Here is an 8,375-nt window from a genome sequence, read left to right on the forward strand (position 1 = left end):
ATGTTAAAATCTCCATTTTTATGCAGGATATTCAAAATGATGTGATTTCTTTAGTAAATGTTACACTATACTCCCTCCAATTCAGCATTAACGTCCAATTTGCTTTTTGGACACTATTTATCTCTTACTCTTAATTTGTATTGTATTATTAATCTACAAGTTAAAATATAGTCATGTGGGATCTTATTTGATTCGCCTCAATGCAAGGATTATTCATATTAACTTTTCATAATTTTTAATAATGTACATTTAAAAATATTAAAGATTGAATAAGTACATTGAATAGTGTGTATAAAGTAAATAAAATGTTAGTGCTGAATTGAAAGGAGTATAAATTAAGAGATCAATAATCATGACAAATTGAGTTTTCAAGCATATAAAGCGTGGGAGATTTTGGTGTTTTGATGGTCGACGACTCATTAAACGAGTAAAATTCAATGTCATTGAAGGGTATTTTTTTCACTATTATTATGTGGCTGTCACATGAGGTGAGATTTAAAAGGGTCAGAAAGTACGTGACCTTACCAATATGACTTTTATTTGCAATGGCAACACAAATTTTACTCTGATAAGCGGGAGAAAGTTAAGAAGAGACAATAGGTATAGGGAATCTTATAGCCTCAGGCTTGCCTAGCTGTAATTAAGGTTATTTAATTAAAAATCAAAAAGAATATTAGTTATGTCGGGTTAATTTACAGACCTAGAAAAGTAATTATTCGACCCAAGCTATTTTAATTAAGAAAAAAATTAAATGGCTATCTTAGAATGATAAATTATTATTAAATTGTTGAGGTTGAATTACTATCTTGTTTGAATTTAAAAGTTAATAATACTATAAAATTATCTAATATTAGTTTTTTTATTCGTTGTTGAAATTAAATAAATAATTTATATATAAAATTAGTGATGGATCTAGAGTTTAGAGTCTCATAGGACATTAACAAATAGAGAAAATGTTGAGGTAATTTTGTTATAAAATTAACTATTAAAATGTTAAGTATTTTGGCAAAATTTTAACATAGTCCAGTAATCCACTTACCACTGAAAATTTTAAAAAAATCAACATAAATTTCTATAAAAAACTATTTTAACAAAAGTTAATAGCATTTAAGGCCATTGACCACTTTCATATCAATATATTTAATATATTAGAATAAAAATTAATTTGAGTCAAGATATGACATTTAAAATCTATCCAAACATCGAATATACACCCCGAATTCTAACATTGATAACAAATAATAATTTTAAAAAAGGACTCATTTGAGCCCTTCACACAACCAAACTAAGTGACAAAAATTCAATACAAGAAACATAAAAAAAAAAGGAAAAGAAAGAGTATTTTAATTTGGTGATAGAAAAAACTCACTTCTTTTGCTCAATTACTTTATAATCCTTTATTTTAGACTTTACTTCTCCATTTTCTGCTTCCATTTCAAAATCAAAGCACAAAAACCCAAAAAATCAACAAATTAAAAGAGTAAAACCCCATGAAGGGTCTTCTAGTATCTACTCTTGGTTGTGAAATTTCAATGAACACCTACTAAAAATTAACAAAATTTAGCATAAAGTTTAAATTTTGACTACAGATATGGACTTAAAAACACATATGTACCTTACCTTTGAACTAATTCTACAAAGAAAAAGACTTTATATTAAAACAAAGAAGAAAGAACAAGGGAGGGGCAAAAGAAAATCGAAGTGTTAAACAGCCGGACAAGGGCGGTAGGGGGCTGCTGGAGAGAGGCGACAGAGGGGTTGGAGGTAGGCGGCAGAGGTGGCCGGGTAGAGGCGGTAAGTTTTAGGGTTTAGGGTTTTATTGTTAGGAGAGAGAAGAAGGAGGGTTAAGAATTCTGATTAGCATTACAAATAGCACGCGTGCCTTTGCCATTATTTTCAAGCAAATATTAGGAATTTTAAAATTTTTTTAAATTTGACCCTTGGGCATGTGCTAGGGGGTGCCTCAAGGAAAATCCGCCCCTGTATAAAATATACCTAGAGTATCCTTACTCATGATCTAAAAAAAACATCATTTACTATTTTACAACTTTTTTTTTCCTAAAAGTTTATTTTTCAACCTAATTTTATTAATAATGACCTATTTTAAAAGGTCATCATCCTCTCTTTCTTATTTTTTTTTCTACCCCACCATAATTTCTCTCCCTTAATTTATCTAACATTTATCTTTAATTTTTATAATAATATTTTCATGTACAAAGTTAATATAATTTTTTATTTGATAAAATAGATCTACTATTTTATAATTAAAAAAAATATTTTTTTAATAAAACTAATATTTTCTAATAAATATAAATGTAGACATCAATAATAATTAAGGAAAATTCGTTAACTTCAAATAAAGATTACAATGCGCATACATAAAATGAATACACAAATTAAAAAACTAAAATTTTAAATGATACATTAATTGCGATTCCTTCCAAACTTTTGCCAGATATTTTCAACCAAGTCATCTTTTAAGCATAAATGTAATTGTCGATCTTCAACATCATTCTTATTTTGAATCCATATATTTTTTTGGGATTTTTGAAATGATTATTTTGTTATTTTTTTTAACAAAAAAAGTAGGAAAATAAGAAGAAAATATTTAAATATAAAATTATGTCGAAAAATATCAATATGGGTCTCATTTTATAAATCTCGAAAAAATATGACTGTTGGTATAAATTTTTTTAAAAAAAATTAATTTAATGCGAAAATAGCTATTAATTACAATTAACGACTATTTTCAACGGCCTATCAGAGCCTGAAAAAGTGGCGTCCGCAGCAGGACGTGTGTCAGGCAACAATCTGGCATATTTCTCCGTTCAATCAGAAAGCGACACGTGGCAATTTTTTTAAAAAGAAGGGTGACCGTTCACATAAACGGGTCACCCATTAACCCAATTGCCCAATCTTTTCCCTAATCCACCTATTATTAGGTCATCATTATAAGCATTTTTGCCATGGTTTGGTCATATGACCTATAAAAGAGTCACCATTATTAATGCTCTAATAGTATATGTGAGAAGGCAACACCCATTATTTTACTTTAATATTTGAGTTAAGTTATTACTATATGTAAAATGCAATTTTAAGCTTTGATTATTATATTTTAAACTTAAGCTCTTCTTACTAATCAAAAAATAATTAAAATGCAAATAAAATATTTGAAAGAGCAAATAAATTTTTTTAAAAAAATATATATTTTAACATAATAGCATCCATTATTATTTAACTAACCGCCAATAATCTTAAACTTAATCTTAAAATTTATACATCTTAAACTTAATCTTAAAATTTATACATACGTTGACTTACCCTTACCCTTATAATTAGAGGTTTGACCTCTAATTACCATTAATTCAAAGAGATAGATGGTAATATTAAAATTTTATAAATATGTGCTATAGTTTATTATGATTACATTTGTTGGTTCATCTTACAACTTAACATTGCTAATACAATTATACAGCTTGCTGTAATTTCTTATAAACATTTAATGAAAGTGATGAAGAAGAGAAAATAATTTTCATCGCTAGACCACCATTATTAGATTTGTATGAAGAATTTATATAGTAAATGAGTTAATCAGTATTATGTATCTATTCTACTCGTATTTCGTAATTTAAGTGAAAAAGTTTTAATATCATCATTTAAAATGTTACAAAATGAATTGGATCAAGATGGAGTAAAATTGATAAATTTTTTAAGACCATATGTAATTTTAAAAATTATTAATATTTTTTCTTAAAACTTTGTATTTTTAAACATTTAACATATATTATTTTTTGGATTCTGTACGTTCAAACTTATTAAACATGTTTAATAGACAATAAGTGATACAAGAATTAACGAAAGTTGCATATAAGCTTAGCTTAGCCCTACTTTGTTGCATAAACTTTGTTCTCAATTATAAAAGTGATACAAGAATTTAAAAAAGTCACCTTTAATATATTTTTGTTTTTTTTTTACCTCTTTGTATGGTAGGTAAAAAGATAATAATATAATAGTAAAATAGAAAAGTCACTTTCAATATATTTTTGTTTTTTTATCTCTTTGGATGGTAGGTAAAAGATAATAATATATGAGTAAAATAGAGAATTACTAAGTTTATTTTTGCCAAAAATAAAAAGTGCGCAAGTATTATGAAACCACAAAAAAGATAATAAGTATAAGTATTATTATGAAATGGAGGATAAGTATAAGTATTATTATGGAATGGAGGAAGTATATTTTACCTGCAATTTTTTTATAAACATAATTTAATAATTTATAATTGTGGTGACTTAAAATCTTTATGCTTATGTGAATCAATGATAAAATTATGTACAGCTTAATTACATACAAACCTCCATTAAAAGAAAAAAAAACGGCAAACTTGCTTAATTATCATGCTTAATATGATTTACTACTGCTTTCTGTTACGGATATGAGCAGTGGCGGCTCTAGAATAAAAATTGCGTTTTGTCAATTTAAGTAAAATACACCTATTAGGTATTGATCCCTGGTCATATATGTGGAAAGCAATACACATACACTAATTAACCAACGCATCTAGGATATATTTTTATTTAATATTTGATCATTTTGTTTTGGATTCAAGTGATATCAACTGAACTCGGTGACATCACGCTAGATCCGCCACTGACTTCAGTGACATCAAACTAGATCCACTACTGAACTTAGTGACATTATGCTAAATCTGCCACTAAATTTGAGATTATGAATACGTAGTTAAGTGTATGAACCAAGTTCCCACTAAATAATTATAACAAAAAAGAAGAACTTGTATGAAACTATGAAGTTCAGATAATGTATAAATTGAAGTAATCAGAATGTTTGAAATTTGTGACTCGAACTGAGTCTAAGATTGGGTTTTAAAGGTGAATCATGGAGTCACGGATCGCGAATGAACTCGCGGGGTGCGAGTACTCGAAGAAAAGTTTCTGTTTTTGTTGACTAGAAAAGTCGCGGCTCGCGACAAAGTGTACGACCCGCGAATTTCAGTGCAAAAGTTACTGTTTTGGGAAAACAGCCAAATCGCGGCTCACGAATAAAAATTATCATAATTTTTATATTTGTAACCCCTTTATTTGTTCATGTAACTTTTACAAGTCTCATTTTTTCGCAATTGTATTTTTTTAAAAATATATAACTAAGGTGCCCTCAGAGTAAGTCAAAAGTTACCTCTCTTATAAAACAAAGTTACCTATTGTGAAAGCCGTACACACTAATATATTTTAGGAAAAGTAAAAACTAAAATTCTACCTTACGATCCGTTTTTAATAATTTCATATTTGAGTCACTTTTTAATAATTCTACCTTTTGATTTTTTACTATTAAAAGAAAATAAGAAATAATTAATAATAATTTTAAATTTTTAATCAAATACAAATAGAAAACCAACATTGACACTCTCTCAAAGTGGACAATATAATCATATTTTATTTAAATCTTGATCTACGATACTACGACCGAGCAATTTAGATTCTAAATAGAATTTTAAGTATTTATGATTCTATCGAATATGATTGATAGAATCATAACATGATCCTTCAATCTAATATTTTTTGTCACTAGGTAAACTTTTTAAGTAATACTTTATTCTTCCATATTGGAAGGCTAGCTAAAATTCTGCAACCCTAAAAATTAATGTGATACAGGAAAATTTTTCATATGAATGCTCTATAGGTAAAATCAATTTTTTTAAATAAATTTTCCGATTTTATAATTTTCTACTTTGACATTTCATCTTGTAGAAGACATAATATACTAAGGGCATGTTTAGATTGGATGTAAAAATTTAAGGGGAGAAATAAAGTCAAATTAACGAAATAAAAGCAAATAGAGATGCATTTGAAGTAGTTGATCATAGTTGTGAAGAAACTAAAATAAGCATGAAATAAAAACAATGAAGGAAAATGAAGATGATTTCCCCTATTATGGAGGTAAATAAATCAGGTAATACATTCTCCCACCCTTTCTTAGGATAAATATTTACCCTACAAAATTGAAAGCTCTCTTTTTCTCATTACTTTGCAACTATTCTTTTACCTCTACAACAATCAAATTTCACTCATTTCTCATTTAACAACTTTATTTTTTTTACCCCTTAATTATTTACATTAAATCCAAGTATGTCCTAAATTGAAGTACACCGCTAAAAATTTGATATTGGTTCTAATACTAATTAATTGTTAGAGCTGCGGACAAACTTTATTAAGCCTTTTAATCATAAATATATAAGTTATATTTAGCAAAACCAACAAACTATAATTTTAGAAATGTGACATATAAATAAGCAATATAAACAAATAAAATATAAGTTAAAAGTTAATCTCTCTAATTAATTGTTAGAGCAACAAAATTGAGAACCCCAATTTTCTAGAGATACTTCTTAACGAAAAGTAAAGAACAATCTTAAAATGGGACCAAGTATAGACCAAGAAAAAATTAGGGAAATTTGTACTCTTATTAAACTAGATCTAAAACAAGAACTTACCAAGAACAATTTAAGAACCGACAAAACTTTTCAACGAAAAATCACCAATGTACTCTTATTTTGTAGAGGAGCGCAAAATAAGAATCAAATCGTAATTTGTATTAACATTAAAGTTTGTTTTTTAAGAGAAGAATTAAACTTTAAAGAGAGAGAAGGGATAATGGAGTAAGTAATAAGTGACTAGATGCAAAATGTGAGATATAGGAAAATACATCTTTTAGGTGGTTGGGTAATTATAAAGGTTAATGCAGACTCTCCATTAGCATGCGTAATGCGGTCAATCGTATAGGGCCTTATTATTAGAAGGACTCTAAAAAATTCACTTTTATATTTATTTAGTTCATTGTTTCAATTACATCGAACACATGTAAAATATTTTACACGAGGGTAACCAAGTGATAAAGAGGCAAATATTATAAGTGTATTCCATGGAGAGATTTTATCATATATTAGTATTTTGGTTTTTTTTTTTTAAATTGTAAGGGTCTATAACATAAATTTAGCACTGGCGCCTCTAAATTTACGAGAGGGCCCTATTTCAAATCATTCAATTTTTCAATGAGTAATTAGGTATGTTTTATTAACTTTTGATGATATTTTTTTTGTGTAAATATAGATTAGTGAGTGAAGTTATTTTGATCTAAATTTTATGTCCTAAAAAAGCAAGATTCAAAGTAAGAAAACATGATTAAGAACTCTATGATTACAAAATGCGAAAGATATGATTATATATATCCTTCTACATGCTATAATTAAATTGGGCGAACATAATTAGAAACTCATACATAATCAGAGTATTCTTAAATGCCCTAATTAAAAATATCAACTAATTGAAAAATAAAGTTTTTGAAGGTAATGGGAAACTTTTTGTGTATAAAATGATGATGAATAATTCTATATATGAGAGTTTATATGAAGGCCGGTATGAAAGTATAAGGTCTTAAAGCGTGCACGTACCTTATAAGCACTCTTTTTTGGGATAAGAATTATCTGCGGTTTCATGGTTGGCCTAATGAATCCATATGGAAGGACGATGAACAGAATACTGTAGATAAAAAGTATGAGGGCCCACTCTTTTAAATGATTAAGCTACTTGTATCTAAGATGGGGTTTACTATTTGTATTTTATTTTGCCCTTAGGTGTATTTCCCAATTTAGCATGATAGATTATTTTTTATTTTTAACTGATGTATTATTGTGTATTTGCCCTTAGGGTTTGTTATTTTGCAAGTTAATATCATCATCATCAACTCAATATTCCGTTCGAAAACAAGGTCTGCGTGAGGAAGGGTGATGGACAATTCATATCTGTACTCCCTTGAGAGGGAGTACTAAGAGGGAGTACTAGAAGAAAGCTATCAATTTTACCCCCAATAGGCGAGAACCCTACATAGAGAAAAATATGATTAACACTGTTGCCTGAAGATCAAAAACTACATGCAGAAGAACCACATTAGCCAAAACAAGGGTGGGAATTAAATAATAGACCTGATGCGTAAAAAATTATAAAAGGGCAGGTAAGTAAATAGTCTAGAATGTGATTCGACATTTTCAACTATTCCTATTCTTAGTCAGGTCAATGCTATCTTTAAGTTAATACAATAGTCTTATTTAATTTTTTGACACTATTATCATCAGTTTTAATTTATACTCCCTCCTATTCACCTAAGGAGTCTCATTTGACTTTTTACGGATTTTAAGGAGAGTTAAAAGTGGAACCCTAAGGGTAGGAAAGAGAGTGGTATTATGTATTTTTTAATGTAAGGGAGGAAAATTAGTATTGGTAATGGAGGGTATAATTGAAAATAGGATAAAGCTACTAAGGGCATAAAAGTCAAAAACCCATATCAAAATAGAAATGGGACAATTA

The 8,375-nt window shown here is 28.0% G+C and overlaps 1 long non-coding RNA gene across 1 annotated transcript in view; it reads right to left on the reverse strand.

Moving 5' to 3' along the window:
• The window catches only part of LOC130824555 (uncharacterized), a 10,922-nt gene extending 4,236 nt beyond the window's left edge, over positions 1 to 6,686 (reverse strand). Inside the window, exon 1 of the long non-coding RNA XR_009046736.1 lies at positions 6,506 to 6,686. This is a non-coding gene — a long non-coding RNA (uncharacterized LOC130824555). The remainder of the gene's footprint in view (positions 1 to 6,505) is intronic.
• Between the last annotated feature and the right edge of the window lie 1,689 nt (positions 6,687 to 8,375).

The sequence above is a fragment of the Amaranthus tricolor genome, chromosome 1, assembly GCF_026212465.1.
Source record: "Amaranthus tricolor cultivar Red isolate AtriRed21 chromosome 1, ASM2621246v1, whole genome shotgun sequence".
In the NCBI taxonomy this organism is placed as follows: domain Eukaryota; kingdom Viridiplantae; phylum Streptophyta; class Magnoliopsida; order Caryophyllales; family Amaranthaceae; genus Amaranthus; species Amaranthus tricolor.